Source organism: Pleurodeles waltl, chromosome 12 (genome assembly GCF_031143425.1).
Source record: "Pleurodeles waltl isolate 20211129_DDA chromosome 12, aPleWal1.hap1.20221129, whole genome shotgun sequence".
In the NCBI taxonomy this organism is placed as follows: Eukaryota; Metazoa; Chordata; class Amphibia; order Caudata; family Salamandridae; genus Pleurodeles; species Pleurodeles waltl.
Genome location: NC_090451.1, coordinates 1,181,736 through 1,205,519, shown reverse-complemented (window position 1 = coordinate 1,205,519; position 23,784 = coordinate 1,181,736). Strand labels below are relative to the sequence as shown.

The window sequence follows — 23,784 nt, the reverse complement described above, 5'->3', positions numbered from 1 at the left end:
TCTGTAAGCTTTCTGAAGTGAGATGTTCTGTTGTATAGGGGAGTTGGAGAATAAGGGTGTATAGCCTGTGAAGTGATCCTAGGAAAGTCAACGCCAACAGCAGCAGGCACGTGATACATTCAGTAGGTCAGGATTGGCCCCGGGCCATGGGAGGTGTCAGGGAGCGCCAGTCCTGAGAGTCCATAGGAAGACAACCCTTACATTGTCGTCCCGCACGCGCTGCTTCTCTTTCTTTAAGGATAAGGAATCAAACTATCTACGTCCCTCAACTTACCAACCCTCCGCCTCAGGAAAGATTTTGTGATTCATGAGCAGAACCCGGCTGGCGCTGTTTACAGTAATGCCTAAGCACAGTACACAACTGAGCGGTGTTTCCAAACTGAGCCGTTGTACTGCCGGAAATACCATGGGATATGTCATTTAACTTTCACATAAAATAGGGTTAACCCAGCCCTACCACATACTAAAAACTAAAGATGGAACAATAAACCGACGAGGATGGGATTCAAACCCACGGGTGCAGAGCACAATGGATTAGCAGTCCATCGCCTTAACCACTCGGCCACCTCGTCTTCAAAGCACGATGTTTCAGGAGTACAAAATATGGTAGCCAAAATGTGTTCTATTAGGTGATAGTTGTCTCAACATAATAAAGAGCATATATTTACAGATTGTTATGGTAACTTGTTGTCTTCAGCTTTGCTCTATACGACCTTGTTGTCCATCCCTACTTCAGCTTGAATTTATATGTTAAATGTAATGTAATCATGAAAATTACACTTTCCAAACGTGTTCTATCCATATGTGATGTACTATCACACTACCCTCAAATGAGCTAAGATTGCTTTAATTCAGTTGTACGTGGATTGAAAGTGCAATATCATAGAAATATTGTACTGGTATGGCGCTTTCGAGTCTCTAGGTGTCAGTTATTGGTGGTGTGCTTACATGTCAACATTAGGCAGCAAATAGTACACAATTAAGGAAAACTGCCTTCCCATTTAATGTGCATTGTTCTGCAAAAAGTTTTAAGTAGGAGAAAGTAAAACTTAGTTTATAAAACCACCTAAACTGGGAGTATTGCCGCTACAGCTATGACACTTCAGTTTAAAAACGTACGTGCATCAACAAGAAATATTTTTGCGCTAAATAAATTGCTGTCCTACTACCCACGTAATGCATAAAACTGAGGCAGTCGTAATTACAATACATTGAAGTAATATTTTGGTCGTTTTTGTTGACGATGACTCCGCAGCAAGCGATCAGATTACTTTTTATTAGTGAAGGCGCGTCAGAGCCTTGATAAGTAAACTTACAAGGAGACACGCCTAGGTCGATGAACCTTTTAGACCAGGTTCGGGGACTTCCCAGTACGAGATGTCTTTTGGCATCACAAATCAATAGATCAATATCTCAACAACAATCGCAATAACTAATCAGCATGCTAATCAATAACCTTTAATGAGAGTCAATAAAGTGAACACACCATGATCTTTCAGTCATGAATAACCACACCAATTTAGTTAAGTGTTAGGATATTTATTTCCCTACTGGTTACAATCTAAAGTCATTTCTGTTAATCTCATCAGCAATTCATCTCATCAGTAACTCTTCAGATTTGCAATTAGAAACGCAATTAATCAATGCATAGAGAATATTCACTCAGTATTAACACATAATTATTAAGAAGCAACTTAGCAAAGTCTCAGTAGTGCATGGTTCAACAAAGCAAGAACTCAGTCATTTGTGTATTTGCGTCAGATTTTAGTGAACACCTTAAATAACCTCGTATTAGCATCAGCATGTTGGGCTTCATGCAAAACTATTTAGCAAACACAAATTTGGAAAACATCTAACTATGGCCTCTATCAAAGAGCGTTGGTACCTAGAAAGAAAAGGCAAACAGACAATTACAATTTTCATCACATAGTTACCCATCCAACGGATCAGCAAACATCGTCATTCTTCGTCCTCTGGACATCAGTCGTTTGCATCATCAGCAAAGAAAGGACAGGGCAAAGTATCAGTATGGCATAGCTAAGGAACAAGAACTTCCCTCATATAGAGGAGAAGTAAGTATCAGGTAAGGAATAAGTGCAGGGTGGTTTAGAGTAACAGGGCGAACAAACGGCAAAGTCTCAAACGAAATGGCCTAAATGGCTCAGAAGAATGGCAAAGAATGGCTTGGAGTGGAATGTCCAATAAATGCCTGATTTCTCCTCGGGTCATGTGGTTAAATCAAAACTGTCTAATTTACTCCTAATTCCTCAATGGATAATCATTGGTGTATCACCATCTCTGTCCAATAATCTTCACCAGAGTTTTACACAAACCACAGTTCTCATGTCGTTGATTGGCCCATGTTATTGACGTTTTCATCGGTTGGAATGTCAGGTAAGAAAAGTTACATTTTACGCTACAGTCAGTAGTTCCATTGTTTTCTCCTACTCCAGGCAGCCTTGCACCTGTTACAAATTACACTGTTGCATTCAGCAAGAATGTCTCCTTGAGCAAGTAGGGTCCCATGAGAAAGAATTTACTACAGCTACACACATCTCTAGCTTTTGGGAAAGTACAGTTTCATGTCCTTCAGGAAAATAGCACATTGCACGTTAGAAAAAGACAGTTTAATATGAGACCAGGCAGCTAGGCACAGACCTTCGATAAACTGAGGCCTACTGCTTAATGAACAAACTCCTAATACATAACTCCAATTTTGATATGTTAATACAAATTAAAAACATTAGTACATAATTAATTCAGCATTAATAACTTTCATCAGTCTTCGTATACATTGGTAGCCACTCCCCGTGGGCACATTTCAAACGTGTGCATTATTTCTACGTTAACACATTTTTTATGCAGCTTCATTACACAATATATTGTAAGCTTTTCATGTTAATATTAATTTTAAAAGACACACTCCAGCAATACCTCCTCTGATGACTCTTGTCATCACACAAATCTTCCCTACTAATTTTACATACTAAAATTCCCTCATATCAATCTCTTCCCTTCTTGGTTTCCCCTTTGATCTTGCCCTGAATCATTTTTCCCATTGTTTTTCTTCCCTCCTCCTTTTATTTTTCACCATCTTCAATTTTATTCTTTTACTAATTTTACATGCCACCCATGATCCAAATAAGCAATCTATAACAATCAATATCCCCTGTATTATTTTAGACAATATCCCATGCCAAATGTTACTAATCCAATTTCCCACTGAAGCAAATCCTTTCCCAACCTTTTTCCAAACACCTGGTTCTTTCAAATCCTTCAAGTCCGTACTATCCCTAGTCAAGTTAGTAAGCATACTTCTAATCTCATTACTATTATCTGGTATGTAAGCGCAACAATTACACCCATTGAGCAATGTACAAACTCTGCCATTTTTCACTAAAAGAATGTCTAAAGCAAGACTGTTTTGAAGAGTCATAGCCCCCTCCGCAGCATGTTCAGTATCCATCAGGAGTATAGCCCCTGAAAAGTTTGTCAGCATGTTATCCTCAATAGTAGACAACTTTTGAATCTTTATGGAGTTCATAATAACTCCCACTGAAGAAATTATCGTCCCAAATATGTCTCCTACTACACCAGCAGCAGTCTCTTTCTTATGTCTAGTACGATGTAATTCAGACAATTTTGGTAACCTTTTCAAATCGTCAAGTTGATATATCTTTGGGAAAACTATCCCCAAATAACATGTCCCATACTATCCCTTCGGAAGACGGTAATAAGCATTAAGTCCACATATATAATAAATCCCGGGGATTGCTGGATCCTGTCCATTTAACATGAACGTCCATTTACTCTGAAACAAAAACACACGCTTACATTCACTCATTCCCACAAACACATTGTCATAGTATAATTTGGTCTTGGATATGCAAAGCGTTCCTACATGTAGTGCGTCTAAAGCTAACTTCCCTTGTTCTCTAATTGCACTATAACCGTCACTACTAGCAAAGGCCCGTTGCTGTAATCCTTTCTCTAGTTTACCCTTCAATGCCCTTCTTCTCTCTTCCGTGTGATCTAAAAAGCTTTTCTCTACAGGTGTAAGCAAACATGTCAAATTATTGTGGTGTGCATAAGATGTACTAATTGTTAATGTTGACTGAAAGAATCCTTTAACTAACTTTATGCTATAGTACTTAGCTACCCCACTCACATCCTCTATGATAGGCACATTAGAAAACACAAGATCATGATTTGAGTAAAAATATTGAATCTCTTCCTGGTTATAGAATCTTGTTAGTAACAGACTACAACGTATCCCATATGTTAATGACAGTCTATGATAGGTAACCCCCTGTTGTACCGAAACAGGAATCTGTGTACACAAAAAACAAACTTTTGCATCCATTGTGTCAACATACTGACTCAGCAAGCGATAGAAAACATCAGTGGATAGTTCCCCTTTCGAGTTAGTTCCCTCATGCAAGTATCTTGTATCCAGCTCAAACCTCTCCCAGGCTGTTAGTGCAGTGGTAGTCTCAGGAATTGTAGCATTGTTAGTCCACTTTTATCCATTAGTGTCATACTCACAACCACGACCCTAATGAATATTTATTACATGAACCTTTTTTGCAAAAGTATTTGGTTCAAGTAAACTTAAAGTGTTGGGATTCAAGCCCACGGCTCCAGAGAGACTGGAGCCTAAATGTAGCCAGTTTAACCTGCTCTGCCACGCTACCTCACATCTACAAGCTCACAACTATAGTAACTTGGCCAAACACTGTGGACACCCGCTGTGGTGACCTGGCTATGCGGGGTAACGCAGTATTCACCGACAGTTGAGCGAGTTACAGGTGAAAAGCAAAGTATAATAACTGTCTTCATATAATATATGTCTTTCCTTATTTATTCTTCTTCCCCATTGTATGTTTGCTCTCTGCTTTAGAAACGCGAGCTGTCATCACTGCAAGGAAACGTATCACACAGCGTTCTACTGTTTACACTCACTGAACTTTCAGCATCACAGTGACCCCTCTCGTCGCCTCTATAGTTAGACTTCAACACAGCTGGTTTGTTTACCGATACAATTCTTGTCACCTTAGGTTGTGGTTTTTTAAAGTAAGAAGGCTCGGTCCCACTGTCTAGCTACCCTTATATATATACGTCACCACTTTACATAGTCTCACCTCTCGCTATGTGGATCGTAGGTGCAGAAGGCAGAGAGTGAGACACTGATGCAGACAAAATACGTTTGTGAGTTGAAAAATACTGGCAGCGGTGGGATTCGAACCCACGCCTCCAAAGAGACGCCAATCCAGCGCCTTAGACCGCTCGGCCACACTACCCTGTGCAAACCTGTTTCTGTAAGCTTTCTGAAGTGAGATGTTCTGTTGTATAGGGGCGTTGGAGAATAAGGGTGTATAGCCTGTGAAGTGATCCTAGGAAAGTCAACGCCAACAGCAGCAGGCACGTGATACATTCAGTAGGTCAGGATTGGCCCCGGGCCATGGGAGGTGTCAGGGAGCGCCAGTCCTGAGAGTCCGTAGGAAGACCACCCTTACATTGGCGTCCCGCACGCGCTGCTTCTCTTTCTTTAAGGATAAGGAATCAAACTATCTACGTCCCTCAACTTACTAACCCTCCGCCTCAGGAAAGATTTTGTGATTCATGAGCAGAACCCGGCTGGCGCTGTTTACAGTAATGCCTAAGCACAGTACTCAACTGAGCGGTGTTTCCAAACTGAGCCGTTGTACGGCCGGAAATACCATGGGATATGTCATTTAACTTTCACATAAAATAGGGTTAACCCAGCCCTACCACATACTAAAAACTAAAGACTGAACAATAAACCAACGAGGATGGGATTCGAACCCACGCGTGCAGAGCACAATGGATTAGCAGTCCATCGCCTTAACCACTCGGCCACCTCGTCTTCAAAACACCATGTTTCAGGAGTACAAAATATGATAGCCAAAATGTGTTCTATTAGGTGATAGTTGTCTAAACATAATAAAGAGTATATATTTACAGATTGTTATGGTAACTTGTTGTCTTCAGTTTTGCTCTATACGGCCTTGTTGTCCATCCCTACTTCAGCTTGAATTTATATGTTAAATGTAATGTAATCATGAAAATTACACTTTCCAAACGTGTTCTATCCATATGTGATGTACTATCACACTACCCTCAAATGAGCTAAGATTGCTTTAATTCAGTTGTACGTGGATTTAAAGTGCAATATCATACAAATATTGTACTGGTATGGCGCTTTCGAGTCTCTAGGTGTCAGTTATTGGTGGTGTGCTTACATGTCAACATTAGGCAGCAAATAGTACACAATTAAGGAAAACTGCCTTCCCATTTAATGTGCATTGTTCTGCAAAAAGTTTTAAGTAGGAGAAAGTAAAACTTAGTTTATAAAACCACCTAAACTGGGAGTATTGCCGCTACAGCTATGACACTTCAGTTTAAAAACGTACGTGCATCAACAAGAAATATTTTTGCGCTAAATAAATTGCTGTCCGACTATTCACGTAATGCATAAAACTGAGGCAGTCGTAATTACAATACATTGAAGTAATATTTTGGTAGTTTTTGTTGACGATGACTCCGCAGCAAGCGATCAGATTACTTTTTATTAGTGAAGGCGCGTCAGAGCCTTGATAAGTAAACTTACAAGGAGGCACGCCTAGGTCGATGAACCTTTTAGACCAGGTTCGGGGACTTCCCAGTACGAGATGTCTTTTGGCATCACAAATCAATAGATCAATATCTCAACAACAATCGCAATAACTAATCAGCATGCTAATCAATAACCTTTAATGAGAGTCAATAAAGTGAACACACCATGATCTTTCAGTCATGAATAACCACACCAATTTAGTTAAGTGTTAGGATATTTATTTCCCTACTGGTTACAATCTAAAGTCATTTCTGTTAATCTCATCAGCAATTCATTTCATTAGTAACTCTTCAGATTTGCAATTAGAAACGCAATTAATCAATGCATAGAGAATATTCACTCAGTATTAACACATAATTATTAAGAAGCAACTTAGCAAAGTCTCAGTAGTGCATGGTTCAACAAAGCAAGAACTCAGTCATTTGTCTATTTGCGTCAGATTTTAGAGAACACCTTAAATACCCTTGTATTAGCATCAGCATGTTGGGCTTCATGCAAAACAATTTAGCAAACACAAATTTGGAAAACATCTAACTATGGCCTCTATCAAAGAGCGTTGGTACCTAGAAAGAAAAGGCAAACAGACAATTACAATTTTCATCAGATAGTTACCCATCCAACGGATCAGCAAACATCGTCATTCTTCCTCCTCGGGACATCAGTCGTTTGCATCATCAGCAAAGAAAGGACAGGGCAAAGTATCAGTATGGCATAGCTAAGGAACAAGAACTTCCCTCATATAGAGGAGAAGTAAGTATCAGGTAAGGAATAAGTGCAGGGTGGTTTAGAGTAACAGGGCGAACAAACGGCAAAGTCTCAAACGAAATGGCCTAAATGGCTCAGTAGAATGGCAAAGAATGGCTTGGAGTGGAATGTCCAATAAATGCCTGATTTCTCCTCGGGTCATGTGGTTAAATCAAAACTGTCTAATTTACTCCTAATTCCTCAATGGATAATCATTGGTGCATCGCCATCTCTGTCCAATAATCTTCACCAGAGTTTTACACAAACCACAGTTCTCATGTCGTTGATTGGCCCATGTTATTGACGTTTTCATCGGTTGGAATGTCAGGTAAGAAAAGTTACATTTTACAATACAGTCAGTAGTTCCATTGTTTTCTCCTACTCCAGGCAGCCTTGCACCTGTTACAAATTAAACTGTTGCATTCAGCAAGAATGTCTCCTTGAGCAAGTAGGGTCCCATGAGAAAGAATTTACTACAGCTACACACATCTCTAGCTTTTGGGAAAGTACAGTTTCATGTCCTTCAGGAAAATAGCACATTGCACGTTAGAAAAAGACAGTTTAATATGAGACCAGGCAGCTAGGCACAGACCTTCGATAAACTAAGGCCTACTGCTTAATGAACAAACTCCTAATACATAACTCCAATTTTGATATGTTAATACAAATTAAAAACATTAGTACATAATTAATTCAGCATTAATAACTTTCCTTAGTCTTCGTATACATTGGAAGCCACTCACCGTGGGCACATTTCAAACGTGTGCATTATTTCTACGTTAACACATTTTTTATGCAGCTTCATTACACAATATATTGTAAGCTTTTCATGTTAATATTAATTTTAAAAGACACACTCCAGCAATCCCTCCTCTGATTACTCTTGTCATCACACAAATCTTCCCTACTAATTTTACATACTAAAATTCCCTCATATCAATCTCTTCCCTTCTTGGTTTCCCCTTTGATCTTGCCCTGAATAATTTTTCCCTTTGTTTTTCTTCCCTCCTCCTATTATTTTTCGCCATCTTCAATTTTATTCTTTTACTAATTTTACATGCCACCCATGATCCAAATAAGCAATCTATAACAATCAATATCCCCTGTATTATTTTAGACAATATCCCATGCCAAATGTTACTAATCCAATTTCCCACTGAAGCAAATCCTTTCCCAACCTTTTTCCAAACACCTGGTTCTTTCAAATCCTTCAAGTCCGTACTATCCCTCGTCAAGTTAGTAAGCATACTTCTAATCTCATTACTATTATCTGGTATGTAAGCGCCACAATTACACCCATTGAGCAATCTACAAACTCTGCCATTTTTCACTAAATGAATGTCTAAAGCAAGCCTGTTTTGAAGAGTCATAGCCCCCTCCGCAGCAAGTTCAGTATCCATCAGGAGTATAGCCCCTGAAAAGTTTGTCAGCATGTTATCCTCAATAGTAGACAACTTTCGAATCTTTATGGAGTTCATAATAACTCCCACTGAAGAAATTATCGTCCCAAATATGTCTCCTACTACACCAGCAGCAGTCTCTTTCTTATGTCTAGTACGATGTAATTCAGACAATTTTGGTAACCTTTTCAAATCGTCAAGTTGATATATCTTTGGGAAAACTATCCCCAAATAACATGTCCCATACTATCCCTTTGGAATACGGTAATAAGCATTAAGTCCACATATATAATAAATCCCGGGGATTGCTGGATCCTGTCCATTTAACATGAACGTCCATTTACTCTGAAACAAAAACACACGCTTACATTCACTCATTCCCACAAACACATTGTCATAGTATGATTTGGTCTTGGATATGCAAAGCTTTCCTACATGTAGTCCGTCTAAAGCTAACTTCCCTTGTTCTCTAATTCCACTATAACCGTCACTACTAGCAAAGGCCCGTTACTGTAATCCTTTCTCTAGTTTACCCTTCAATGCCCTTCTTCTCTCTTCCGTGTGATCTAAAAAGATTTTCTCTACAGGTGTAAGCAAACATGTCAAATTATTGTGGTGTGCATAAGATGTACTAATTGTTAATGTCGCCTGAAAGAATCCTTTAACTAACTTTATGCTATAGTACTTAGCTACCCCACTCACATCCTCTATGATAGGCAACTTAGAAAACACAAGATCATGATTTGAGTAAAAATATTGAATCTCTTCCTGGTTATAGAATCTTGTTAGTAACAGACTACAACGTATCCCATATGTTAATGACAGGCTATGATAGGTAACCCCCTCTTGTACCGAAACAGGAATCTGTGTACACACAAAACAATCTTTTGCATCCATTGTGTCAACATACTCACTCAGCAAGCGATAGAAAACATCAGTGGATAGTTCCCCTTTCGAGTTAGTTCCCTCATGCAAGTATCTTGTGTCCAGCTCAAACCTCTCCCAGCCTGTTAATGCAGTGGTAGTCTCAGGAATTGTAGCATTGTTAGTCCCACTTTTATCCATTAGTGTCATACTCACAACCACAACCCTAATGAATATTTATTACATAAACCTTTTTTGCAAAAGTATTTGGTTCAAGTAAACTTAAAGTGTTGGGATTCAAGCCCACGGCTCCAGAGAGACTGGAGCCTAAATCTAGACAGTTTAGCCTGCTCAGCCATGCTACCTCACATCTACAAGATCACAACTATAGTAACTTGGCCAAACACTGTGGACACCCGCTGTGGTGACCTGGCTATGCAGGGTAACGCAGCATTCACCGACAGTTGAGCGAGTTACAGGTGAAAAGCAAAGTATAATAACAGTCTGCATTTAATATATGTCTTTCCTTATTTATTCTTCTTCCCCATTGTATGTTTGCTCTCTGCTTTAGAAACGCGAGCTGTCATCACTGCAAGGAAACGTATCACACAGCGTTCTACTGTTTACACTCTCTGAACTTTCAGCATCACAGTGACCCCTCTTGTCGCCTCTATAGTTAGACTTCGAGACAGCTGGTTTGTTTACCGATACAATTCTTGTCACCTTAGGTTGTGGTTTTTTAAAATATGAAGGCTCGGTCCCACTGTCTGGCTACTCTTATATATATATGTCACCACTTTACATAGTCTCACCTCTCGCTATGTGGATCGTAGGTGCAGAAGGCAGAGAGTGAGACACTGATGCAGACAAAATACGTTTGTGAGTTGAAAAATAATGGCAGCAGTGGGATTCGAACCCACGCCTCCAAAGCGACTGGAGCCTTAATCCAGCACCTTAGACTGCTCAGCCACAATACCCTGTGCAAACCTGTTTCTGTAAGCTTTCTGAAGTGAGATGTTCTGTTGTGTAGGGGAGTTGGAGAATAAGGGTGTATAGCCTGTGAAGTGATCCTAGGAAAGTCAACGCCAACAGCAGCAGGCACGTGATACATTCAGTAGGTCAGGATTGGCCCCGGGCCATGGGAGGTGTCAGGGAGCGCCAGTCCTGAGAATCCGTAGGAAGACAACCCTTACATTGGCGTCCCGCATGCGCTGCTTCTCTTTCTTTAAGGATAAGGAATCAAATTATCTACGTCCCTCAACTTACCAACCCTCCGCCTCAGGAAAGATTTTGTGATTCATGAGCAGAACCTGGCTGGCGCTGTTTACAGTAATGCCTAAGCACAGTACTCAACTGAGCGGTGTTTCCAAACTGAGCCGTTGTACTGCCGGAAATACCATGGGATACGTCATTTAACTTTCACATAAAATAGGGTTAACCCAGCCCTACCACATACTAAAAACTAAAGACGGAACAATAAACCGACGAGGATGGGATTCGAACCCACGCATGCAGAGCACAATGGATTAGCAGTCCATCGTCTTAACCACTCGGCCACCTCGTCTTCAAAACACCATGTTTCAGGAGTACAAAATATGGTAGCCAAAATGTGTTCTATTAGGTGATAGTTGTCTAAACATAATAAAGAGGATATATTTATAGATTGTTATGGTAACTTGTTGTCTTCAGCTTTGCTCTATACGACCTTGTTGTCCATCCCTACTTCAGCTTGAATTTATATGTTAAATGTAATGTAATCATGAAAATTACATTTTCCAAACGTGTTCTATCCGTATGTGATGTACTATCACACTACCCTCAAATGAGCTAAGATTGCTTTAATTCAGTTGTACGTGGATTTAAAGTGCAATATCATACAAATATTGTACTGGTATGGCGCTTTCGAGTCTCTAGGTGTCAGTTATTGGTGGTGTGCTTACATGTCAACATTAGGCAGCAAATAGTACACAATCAAGGAAAACTGCCTTCCCATTTAATGTGCATTGTTCTGCAAAAAGTTTTAAGTAGGAGAAAGTAAAACTTAGTTTATAAAACCACCTAAACTGGGAGTATTGCCGCTACAGCTATGACACTTCAGTTAAAAAACGTACGTGCATCAACAAGAAATATTTTTGCGCTAAATAAATTGCTGTCCGACTACTCACGTAATGCATAAAACTGAGGCAGTCGTAATTACAATACATTGAAGTAATATTTTGGTAGTTTTTGTTGACGATGACTCCGCAGCAAGCGATCAGATTACTTTTTATTAGTGAAGGCGCATCAGAGCCTTGATAAGTAAACTTACAAGGAGACACGCCTAGGTCGATGAACCTTTTAGACCAGGTTCGGGGACTTCCCAGTACGAGATGTCTTTTGGCATCACAAATCAATAGATCAATATCTCAACAACAATCGCAATAACTAATCAGCATGCTAATCAATAACCTTTAATGAGAGTCAATAAAGTGAACACCCCATGATCTTTCAGTCATGAATAACCACACCAATTTAGTTAAGTGTTAGGATATTTATTTCCCTACTGGTTACAATCTAAAGTCATTTCTGTTAATCTCATCAGCAATTCATCTCATTAGTAACTCTTCAGATTTGCAATTAGAAACGCAATTAATCAATGCATAGAGAATATTCACTCAGTATTAACACATAATTATTAAGAAGCAACTTAGCAAAGTCTCAGTAGTGCATGGTTTAACAAAGCAAGAACTCAATCATTTGTCTATTTGCGTCAGATTTTAGTGAACACCTTAAATAACCTCATATTAGCATCAGCAAGTTGGGCTTCATGCAAAACAATTTAGCAAACACAAATTTGGAAAACATCTAACTATGGCCTCTATCAAAGAGCAGTTGGTACCTAGAAAGAAAAGGCAAACAGACAGTTACAATTTTCATCAGATAGTTACCCATCCAAAGGATCAGCAAACAGCATCAGTCTTCGTCCTCGGGACATCAGTCGTTTGCATCATCAGCAAAGAAAGGACAGGGCAAAGTATCAGTATGGCATAGCTAAGGAACAAGGACTTCCCTCATATAGAGGAGAAGTAAGTATCAGGTAAGGAATAAGTAAAGGGTGGTTTAGAGTAACAGGGCGAACAAACGGCAAAGTCTCAAACGAAATGGCCTAAATGGCTCAGTAGAATGGCAAAGAATGGCTTGGAGTGGAATGTCCAATAAATGCCTGATTTCTCCTAGGGTCATGTGGTTAAATCAAAACTGTCTAATTTACTCCTAATTCCTCAATGGATAATCATTGGTGCATCGCCATCTCTGTCCAATAATCTTCACCAGAGTTTTACACAACCCACAGTTCTCATGTCGTTGATTGGCCCATGTTATTGACGTTTTCATCGGTTGGAATGTCAGGTAAGAAAAGTTACATTTTACGCTACAGTCAGTAGTTCCATTGTTTTCTCCTACTCCAGGCAGCCTTGCACCTGTTACAAATTACACTGTTGCCTTCAGCAAGAATGTCTCCTTGAGCAAGTAGGGTCCCATGAGAAAGAATTTACTACAGCTACACACATCTCTAGCTTTTGGGAGAGTACAGTTTCATGTCCTTCAGGAAAATAGCACATTGCACGTTAGAAAAAGACAGTTTAATATGAGACCAGGCAGCTAGGCACAGACCTTCGATAAACTAAGGCCTACTGCTTAATGAACAAACTCCTAATACATAACTCCAATTTTGATATGTTAATACAAATTAAAAACATTAGTACATAATTAATTCAGCATTAATAACTTTCATTAGTCTTCGTATACATTGGTAGCCACTCCCCGTGGGCACATTTCAAACGTGTGCATTATTTCTACGTTAACACATTTTTTATGCACCTTCATTACACAATATATTGTAAGCTTTTCATGTTAATATTAATTTTAAAAGACACACTCCAGCAATCCCTCCTCTGATTACTCTTGTCATCACACAAATCTTCCCTACTAATTTTACATACTAAAATTCCCTCATATCAATCTCTTCCCTTCTTGGTTTCCCCTTTGATCTTGCCCTGAATAATTTTTCCCTTTGTTTTTCTTCCCTCCTCCTATTATTTTTCGCCATCTTCAATTTTATTCTTTTACTAATTTTACATGCCACCCTTGATCCAAATAAGCAATCTATAACAATCAATATCCCCTGTATTATTTTAGACAATATCCCATGCCAAATGTTACTAATCCAATTTCCCACTGAAGCAAATCCTTTCCCAACCTTTTTCCAAACACCTGGTTCTTTCAAATCCTTCAAGTCCGTACTATCCCTAGTCAAGTTAGTAAGCATACTTCTAATCTCATTACTATTATCTGGTACGTAAGCGCAACAATTACACCCATTGAGCAATCTACAAACTCTGCCATTTTTCACTAAAAGAATGTCTAAAGCAAGCCTGTTTTGAAGAGTCATAGCCCCCTCCGCAGCAAGTTCAGTATCCATAAGGAGTATAGCCCCTGAAAAGTTTGTCAGCATGTTATCCTCAATAGTAGACAACTTTTGAATCTTTATGGAGTTCATAATAACTCCCACTGAAGAAATTATCGTCCCAAATATGTCTCCTACTACACCAGCAGCAGTCTCTTTCTTATGTCTAGTACGATGTAATTCAGACAATTTTGGTAACCTTTTCAAATCGTCAAGTTGATATATCTTTGGGAAAACTATCCCCAAATAACATGTCCCATACTATCCCTTTGGAAGACGGTAATAAGCATTAAGTCCACATATATAATAAATCCCGGGGATTGCTGGATCCTGTCCATTTAACATGAACGTCCATTTACTCTGAAACAAAAACACACGCTTACCTTCACTCATTCCCACAAACACATTGTCATAGTATGATTTGGTCTTGGATATGCAAAGCTTTCCTACATGTAGTGCGTCTAAAGCTAACTTCCCTTGTTCTCTAATTGCACTATAACCGTCACTACTAGCAAAGGCCCGTTGCTGTAATCCGTTCTCTAGTTTACCCTTCAATGCCCTTCTTCTCTCTTCCGTGTGATCTAAAAAGATTTTCTCTACAGGTGTAAGCAAACATGTCAAATTATTGTGGTGTGCATAAGATGTACTAATTGTTAATGTCGCCTGAAAGAATCCTTTAACTAACTTTATGCTATAGTACTTAGCTACCCCACTCACATCCTCTATGATAGGCACATTAGAAAACACAAGATCATGATTTGAGTAAAAATATTGAATCTCTTCCTGGTTATAGAATCTTGTTAGTAACAGACTACAACGTATCCCATATGTTAATGACACTCTATGATAGGTAACCCCCTCTTGTACCGAAACAGGAATCTGTGTACACACAAAACAATCTTTTGCATCCATTGTGTCAACATACTCACTCAGCAAGCGATAGAAAACATCAGTGGATAGTTCCCCTTTCGAGTTAGTTCCTTCATGCAAGTATCTTGTATCCAGCTCAAACCTCTCCCAGCCTGTTAGTGCAGTGGTAGTCTCAGGAATTGTAGCATTGTTAGTCCCACTTTTATCCATTAGTGTCATACTCACAACCACAACCCTAATGAATATTTATTACATAAACCTTTTTTGCAAATGTATTTGGTTCAAGTAAACTTAAAGTGTTGGGATTCAAGCCCACGGCTCCAGAGAGACTGGAGCCTAAATGTAGCCAGTTTAGCCTGCTCAGCCACGCTACCTCACATCTACGAGCTCACAACTATAGTAACTTGGCCAAACACTGTGGACACCCGCTGTGGTGACCTGGCTATGCAGGGTAACGCAGCATTCACCGACAGTTGAGCGAGTTACAGGTGAAAAGCAAAGTATAATAACAGTCTGCATATAATATATGTCTTTCCTTATTTATTCTTCTTCCCCATTGTATGTTTGCTCTCTGCTTTAGAAACGCGAGCTGTCATCCCTGCAAGGAAACGAATCACACAGCGTTCTACTGTTTACACTCACTGAACTTTCAGCATCACAGTGACCCCTCTCGTTGCCTCTATAGTTAGACTTCAAGACAGCTGGTTTGTTTACCGATACAATTCTTGTCACCTTAGGTTGTGGTTTTTTAAAATATGAAGGCTCGGTCCCACTGTCTGGCTACCCTTATATATATATGTCACCACTTTACATAGTCTCACCTCTCGCTATGTGGATCGTAGGTGCAGAAGGCAGAGAGTGAGACACTGATGCAGACAAAATACGTTTGTGAGTTGAAAAATACTGGCAGTGGTGGGATTCGAACCCACGCCTCCAAAGAGACTGGAGCCTTAATCCAGCACCTTAGACCGCTCGGCCACACTACCCTGTGCAAACCTGTTTCTGTAAGCTTTCTGAAGTGAGATGTTCTGTTGTATAGTGGAGTTGGAGAATAAGGGTGTATAGCCTGTGAAGTGATCCTAGGAAAGTCAACGCCAACAGCAGCAGGCACGTGATACATTCAGTAGGTCAGGATTGGCCCCGGGCCATGGGAGGTGTCAGGGAGCGCCAGTCCTGAGAGTCCGTAGGAAGACAACCCTTACATTGGCGTCCCGCATGCGCTGGTTCTCTTTCTTTAAGGATAAGGAATCAAACTATCTACGTCCCTCAACTTACCAACCCTCCGCCTCAGGAAAGATTTTGTGATTCATGAGCAGAACCCGGCTGGCGCTGTTTACAGTAATGCCTAAGCACAGTACTCAACTGAGCGGTGTTTCCAAACTGAGCCGTTGTACTGCCGGAAATACCATGGGATATGTCATTTAACTTTCACATAAAATAGGGTTAACCCAGCCCTACCACATACTAAAAACTAAAGACGGAACAATAAACCGACGAGGATGGGATTCGAACCCACGCATGCAGAGCACAATGGTTTAACAGTAAATCGTCTTAACCACTCGGCCACCTCGTCTTCAAAACACCATGTTTCAGGAGTACAAAATATGGTAGCCAAAATGTGTTCTATTAGGTGACAGTTGTCTAAACATAATAAAGAGGATATATTTACAGATTGTTATGGTAACTTGTTGTCTTCAGCTTTGCTCTATACGACCTTGTTGTCCATCCCTACTTCAGCTTGAATTTATATGTTAAATGTAATGTAATCATGAAAATTACATTTTCCAAACGTGTTCTAGCCATATGTGATGTACTATCACACTACCCTCAAATGAGCTAAGATTGCTTTAATTCAGTTGTACGTGGATTTAAAGTGCAATATCATACAAATATTGTACTGGTATGGCGCTTTCGAGTCTCTAGGTGTCAGTTATTGGTGGTGTGCTTACATGTCAACATTAGGCAGCAAATAGTACACAATTAAGGAAAACTGCCATCCCATTTAATGTGCCTTGTTCTGCAAAAAGTTTTAAGTAGGAGAAAGTAAAACTTAGTTTATAAAACCACCTAAACTGGGAGTATTGCCGCTACAGCTATGACACTTCAGTTTAAAAACGTACGTGCATCAACAAGAAATATTTTTGCGCTAAATAAATTGCTGTCCGACTACTCACGTAATGCATAAAACTGAGGCAGTCGTAATTACAATACATTGAAGTAATATTTTGGTAGTTTTTGTTGACGATGACTCCGCAGCAAGCGATCAGATTACTTTTTATTAGTGAAGGCGCGTCAGAGCCTTGATAAGTAAACTTACAAGGAGACATGCCTAGGTCGATGAACCTTTTAGACCAGGTTCGGGGACTTCCCAGTACGAGATGTCTTTTGGCATCACAAATCAATAGATCAATATCTCAACAACAATCGCAATAACTAATCAGCATGCTAATCAATAACCTTTAATGAGAGTCAATAAAGTGAACACACCATGATCTTTCAGTCATGAATAACCACACCAATTTAGTTAAGTGTTAGGATATTTATTTCCCTACTGGTTACGATCTAAAGTCATTTCTGTTAATCTCATCAGCAATTCATCTCATTAGTAACTCTTCAGATTTGCAATTAGAAACGCAATTAATCAATGCATAGAGAATATTCACTCAGTATTAACACATAATTATTAAGAAGCAACTTAGCAAAGTCTCAGTAGTGCATGGTTCAACAAAGCAAGAACTCAATCATTTGTCTATTTGCGTCAGATTTTAGTGAACACCCTAAATAACCTCGTATTAGCATCAGCATGTTGGGCTTCATTCAAAACAATTTAGCAAACACAAATTTGGAAAACATCTAACTATGGCCTCTATCAAAGAGCAGTTGGTACCTAGAAAGAAAAGGCAAACAGACAATTACAATTTTCATCAGATAGTTACCCATCCAACGGATCAGCAAACAGCGTCAGTCTTCGTCCTCGGGACATCAGTCGTTTGCATCATCAGCAAAGAAAGGACAGGGCAAAGTATCAGTATGGCATAGCTAAGGAACAAGAACTTCCCTCATATAAAGGAGAAGTAAGTATCAGGTAAGGAATAAGTAAAGGGTGGTTTAGAGTAACAGGGCGAACAAACGGTAAAGTCTCAAACGAAATGGCCTAAATGGCTCAGTAGAATGGCAAAGAATGGCTTGGAGTGGAATGTCCAATAAATGCCTGATTTCTCCTCGGGTCATGTGGTTAAATCAAAACTGTCTAATTTACTCCTAATTCCTCAATGGATAATCATTGGTGCATCGCCATCTCTGTCCAATAATCTTCACCAGAGTTTTACACAAACCACAGTTCTCATGTCGTTGATTGGCCCATGTTATTGACGTTTTCATCGGTTGGAATGTCAGGTAAGAAAAGTTACATTTTACGCTACAGTCAGTAGTTCCATTGTTTTCTCCTACTCCAGGCAGCCTTGCACCTGTTACAAATTACACTGTTGCATTCAGCAAGAATGTCTCCTTGAGCAAGTAGGGTCCCATGAGAAAGAATTTACTACAGTTACACACATCTCTAGCTTCTGGGAAAGTACAGTTTCATGTCCTTCAGGAAAATAGCACATTGCACGTTAGAAAAAGACAGTTTAATATGAGACCAGGCAGCTAGGCATAGACCTTCGCTAAACTAAGGCCTACTGCTTAATGAACAAACTCCTAATACATAACTCCAATTTTGATATGTTAATACAAATTAAAAACATTAGTACATAATTAATTCAGCATTAATAACTTTCATTAGTCTTCGTATACATTGGTAGCCACTCCCCGTGGGCACATTTCAAACGTGTGCATTATTTCTACGTTAACACATTTTTTATGCAGCTTCATTACACAATATATTGTAAGCTTTTCATGTTAATATTAATTTTAAAAGACACACTCCAGCAATCCCTCCTCTGATGACTCTTGTCATCACACAAATCTTCCCTACTAATTTTACATACTAAAATTCCCTCATATCAATCTCTTCCCTTCTTGGTTTCCCCTTTGATCTTGCCCTGAATAATTTTTCCCTTTGTTTTTCTTCCCTCCTCCTATTATTTTTCGCCATCTTCAATTTTATTCTTTTACTAATTTTACATGCCACCCATGATCCAAATAAGCAATCTATAACAATCAATATCCCCTGTATTATTTTAGACAATATCCCATGCCAAATGTTACTAATCCAATTTCCCACTGAAGCAAATCCTTTCCCAACCTTTTTCCAAACACCTGGTTCTTTCAAATCCTTCAAGTCCGTACTATCCCTAGTCAAGTTAGTAAACATACTTCTAATCTCATTACTATTATCTGGTATGTAAGCGCAACAATTACACCCATTGAGCAATCTACAAACTCTGCCATTTTTCACTAAAAGAATGTCTAAAGCAAGCCTGTTTTGAAGAGTCATAGCCCCCTCCGCAGCAAGTTCAGTATCCATCAGGAGTATAGCCCCTGAAAAGTTTGTCAGCATGTTATCCTCAATAGTAGACAACTTTTGAATCTTTATGGAGTTCATAATAACTCCCACTGAAGAAATTATCGTCCCAAATATGTCTCCTACTACACCAGCAGCAGTCTCTTTCTTATGTCTAGTACGATGTAATTCAGACAATTTTGGTAACCTTTTCAAATCGTCAAGTTGATATATCTTTGGGAAAACTATCCCCAAATAACATGTCCCATACTATCCCTTTGGAAGACGGTAATAAGCATTAAGTCCACATACATAATAAATCCCGGGGATTGCTGGATCCTGTCCATTTAACATGAACGTCCATTTACTCTGAAACAAAAACACACGCTTACATTCACTCATTCCCACAAACACATTGTCATAGTATGATTTGGTCTTGGATATGCAAAGCTTTCCTACATGTAGTGCGTCTAAAGCTAACTTCCCTTGTTCTCTAATTGCACTATAAGAATCACTACTAGCAAAGGCCCGTTGCTGTAATCCTTTCTCTAGTTTACCCTTCAATGCCCTTCTTCTCTCTTCCGTGTGATCTAAAAAGCTTTTCTCTACAGGTGTAAGCAAACATGTCAAATTATTGTGGTGTGCATAAGATGTACTAATTGTTAATGTTGCCTGAAAGAATCCTTTACCTAACTTTATGCTATAGTACTTAGCTACCCCACTCACATCCTCTATGATAGGCACATTAGAAAACACAAGATCATGATTTGAGTAAAAATATTGAATCTCTTCCTGGTTATAGAATCTTGTTAGTAACAGACTACAACGTATCCCATATGTTAATGACAGTCTATGATAGGTAACCCCCTCTTGTACCGAAACAGGAATCTGTGTACACACAAAACAATCTTTTGCATCCATTGTGTCAACATACTCACTCAGCAAGCGATAGAAAACATCAGTGGATAGTTCCCCTTTCGAGTTAGTTCCCTCATGCAAGTATCTTGTATCCAGCTCACACCTCTCCCAGGCTGTTAGTGCAGTGGTAGTCTCAGGAATTGTAGCATTGTTAGTCCCACTTTTATCCATTAGTGTCATACTCACAACCACGACCCTAATGAATATTTATTACATGAACCTTTTTTGCAAAAGTATTTGGTTCAAGTAAACTTAAAGTGTTGGGATTCAAGCCCACGGCTCCAGAGAGACTGGAGCCTAAATCTAGCCAGTTTAGCCTGCTCAGCCACGCTACCTCACATCTACAAGCTCACAACTATAGTAACTTGGCCAAACACTGTGGACACCCGCTGTGGTGACCTGGCTATGCAGGGTAACGCAGCATTCACCGACAGTTGAGCGAGTTACAGGTGAAAAGCAAAGTATAATAACTGTCTGCATATAATATATGTCTTTCCTTATTTATTCTTCTTCCCCATTGTATGTTTGCTCTCTGCTTTAGAAACGCAAGCTGTCATCACTGCAAGGAAACGTATCACACAGCGTTCTACTGTTTACACTCACTGAACTTTCAGCATCACAGTGACCCCTCTCGTCGCCTCTATAGTTAGACTTCAAGACAGCTGGTTTGTTTACCGATACAATTCTTGTCACCTTAGGTTGTGGTTTTTTAAAATAAGAAAGCTCGGTCCCACTGTCTGGCTTCCCTTATATATATACGTCACCACTTTACATAGTCTCACCTCTCGCTATGTGGATCGTAGGTGCAGAAGGCAGATAGTGAGACACTGATGAGACAAAATACGTTTGTGAGTTGAAAAGTACTGGCAGCGGTGGGATTCGAACCCACGCCTCCAAAGAGACTGGAGCCTTAATCCAGCGCCTTAGACCGCTCGGCCACACTACCCTGTTCAAACCTGTTTCTGTAAGCTTTCTGAAGTGAGATGTTCTGTTGTATAGGGGAGTTGGAGAATAAGGGTGTATAGCCTGTGAAGTGATCCTAGGAAAGTCAACGCCAACAGCAGCAGGCACTTGATACATTCAGTAGGTCAGGATTGGCCCCGGGCCATGGGAGGTGTCAGGGAGCGCCAGTCCTGAGAGTCCGTAGGAAGACAACCCTTACATTGGCGTCCCGCACGCGCTGCTTCTCTTTCTTTAAGGATAAGGAATCAAACTATCTACGTCCCTCAACTTACTAACCCTCCGCCTCAGGAAAGATTTTGTGATTCATGAGCAGAACCCGGCTGGCGCTGTTTACAGTAATGCCTAAGCACAGTACTCAACTGAGCGGTGTTTCCAAACTGAGCCGTTGTACTGCCGGAAATACCATGGGATATGTCATTTAACTTTCACATAAAATAGGGTTAACCCAGCCCTACCACATACTAAAAACTAAAGACGGAACAATAAACCGACGAGGATGGGATTCAAACCCACGCGTGCAGAGCACAATGGATTAGCAGTCCATCACCTTAACAACTCGGCCACCTCGTCTTCAAAATACCATTTTTCAGGAGTACAAAATATGGTAGCCAAAATGTGTTCTATTAGGTGATAGTTGTCTAAACATAATAAAGAGCATATATTTACAGATTGTTATGGTAACTTGTTGTCTTCAGCTTTGCTCTATACGACCTTGTTGTCCATCCCTACTTCAGCTTGAATTTATATGTTAAATGTAATGTAATCATGAAAATTACACTTTCCAAACGTGTTCTATCCATATGTGATGTACTATCACACTACCCTCAAATGAGATAAGATTGCTTTAATTCAGTTGTACGTGGATTTAAAGTGCAATATCATACAAATATTGTACTGGTATGGCGCTTTCGAGTCTCTAGGTGTCAGTTATTGGTGGTGTGCTTACATGTCAACATTAGGCAGCAAATAGTACACAATTAAGGAAAACTGCTTTCCCATTTAATGTGCATTGTTCTGCAAAAAGTTTTAAGCAGGAGAAAGTAAAACTTAGTTTATAAAACCACCTAAACTGGGAGTATTGCCGCTACAGCTATGACACTTCAGTTTAAAAACGTACGTGCATCAACAAGAAATATTTTTGCGCTAAATAAATTGCTGTCCGACTACTCAAGTAATGCATAAAACTGAGGCAGTCGTAATTACAATACATTGAAGTAATATTTTGGTAGTTCTTGTTGACGATGACTCCGCAGCAAGCGATCAGATTACTTTTTATTAGTGAAGGCGCGTCAGAGCCTTGCTAAGTAAACTTACAAGGAGACACGCCTAGGTCGATGAACCTTTTAGACCAGGTTCGGGGACTTCCCAGTACGAGATGTCTTTTGGCATCACAAATCAATAGATCAATATCTCAACAACAATCGCAATAACTAATCAGCATGCTAATCAATAACCTTTAATGAGAGTCAATAAAGTGAACACACCATGATCTTTCAGTCATGAATAACCACACCAATTTAGTTAAGTGTTAGGATATTTATTTCCCTACTGGTTACAATCTAAAGTCATTTCTGTTAATCTCATCAGCAATTCATCTCATTAGTAACTCTTCAGATTTGCAATTAGAAACGCAATTAATCAATGCATAGAGAATATTCACTCAGTATTAACACATAATTATTAAGAAGCAACTTAGCAAAGTCTCAGTAGTGCATGGTTCAACAAAGCAAGAACTCAGTCATTTGTCTATTTGCGTCAGATTTTAGTGAACACCTTAAATAACCTTGGTTGGGTTTCATGCAAAACAATTTAGCAAACACAAATTTGGAAAACATCTAACTATGGCCTCTATCAAAGAGCGTTGGTACCTAGAAAGAAAAGGCAAACAGACAATTACAATTTTCATCAGATAGTTACCCATCCAACGGATCAGCAAACATCGTCATTCTTCGTCCTCGGGACATCAGTCGTTTGCATCATCAGCAAAGAAAGGACAGGGCAAAGTATCAGTATGGCAAAGCTAAGGAACAAGAACTTCCCTCATATAGAGGAGAAGTAAGTATCACGTAAGGAATAAGTAAAGGGTGGTTTAGAGTAACAGGGCGAACAAACGGCAAAGTCTCAAACGAAATGGCCTAAATGGCTCAGTAGAATGGCAAAGAATGGCTTGGAGTGGAATGTCCAATAAATGCCTGATTTCTCCTCGGGTCATGTGGTTAAATCAAAACTGTCTAATTTACTCCTAATTCCTCAATGGATAATCATTGGTGCATCGCCATCTCTGTCCAATAATCTTCACCAGAGTTTTACACAAACCACAGTTCTCATGTCGTTGATTGGCCCATGTTATTGACGTTTTCATCGGTTGGAATGTCAGGTAAGAAAAGTTAAATTTTACGCTACAGTCAGTAGTTCCATTGTTTTCTCCTACTCCAGGCAGCCTTGCACCTGTTACAAATTACACTGTTGCATTCAGCAAGAATGTCTCCTTGAGCAAGTA

General features: G+C 39.6%; 7 non-coding genes across 7 annotated transcripts; all 7 read right to left on the bottom strand.

Moving 5' to 3' along the window:
* Window positions 1-490: 490 nt before the first annotated feature.
* Window positions 491-572, bottom strand: TRNAS-GCU (transfer RNA serine (anticodon GCU)). Its single transcript has one exon. It is a non-coding gene; the product is annotated as a tRNA-Ser (tRNA).
* A 4,652-nt stretch (window positions 573-5,224) lies between these two features.
* TRNAA-GGC (transfer RNA alanine (anticodon GGC)) lies at window positions 5,225-5,300 on the bottom strand. The gene is given in 2 exon segments: window positions 5,225-5,259; window positions 5,263-5,300. It is a non-coding gene; the product is annotated as a tRNA-Ala (tRNA).
* Window positions 5,301-5,805: 505 nt separating this feature from the next.
* TRNAS-GCU (transfer RNA serine (anticodon GCU)) lies at window positions 5,806-5,887 on the bottom strand. The gene has a single exon. It is a non-coding gene; the product is annotated as a tRNA-Ser (tRNA).
* Window positions 5,888-11,127: 5,240 nt separating this feature from the next.
* TRNAS-GCU (transfer RNA serine (anticodon GCU)) lies at window positions 11,128-11,209 on the bottom strand. The gene has a single exon. It is a non-coding gene; the product is annotated as a tRNA-Ser (tRNA).
* Window positions 11,210-15,863: 4,654 nt separating this feature from the next.
* On the bottom strand, window positions 15,864-15,945 carry TRNAL-AAG (transfer RNA leucine (anticodon AAG)). Its single transcript has one exon. It is a non-coding gene; the product is annotated as a tRNA-Leu (tRNA).
* Window positions 15,946-21,185: 5,240 nt separating this feature from the next.
* TRNAL-AAG (transfer RNA leucine (anticodon AAG)) lies at window positions 21,186-21,267 on the bottom strand. Its single transcript has one exon. It is a non-coding gene; the product is annotated as a tRNA-Leu (tRNA).
* Window positions 21,268-21,772: 505 nt separating this feature from the next.
* TRNAS-GCU (transfer RNA serine (anticodon GCU)) lies at window positions 21,773-21,854 on the bottom strand. Its single transcript has one exon. It is a non-coding gene; the product is annotated as a tRNA-Ser (tRNA).
* Between the last annotated feature and the right edge of the window lie 1,930 nt (window positions 21,855-23,784).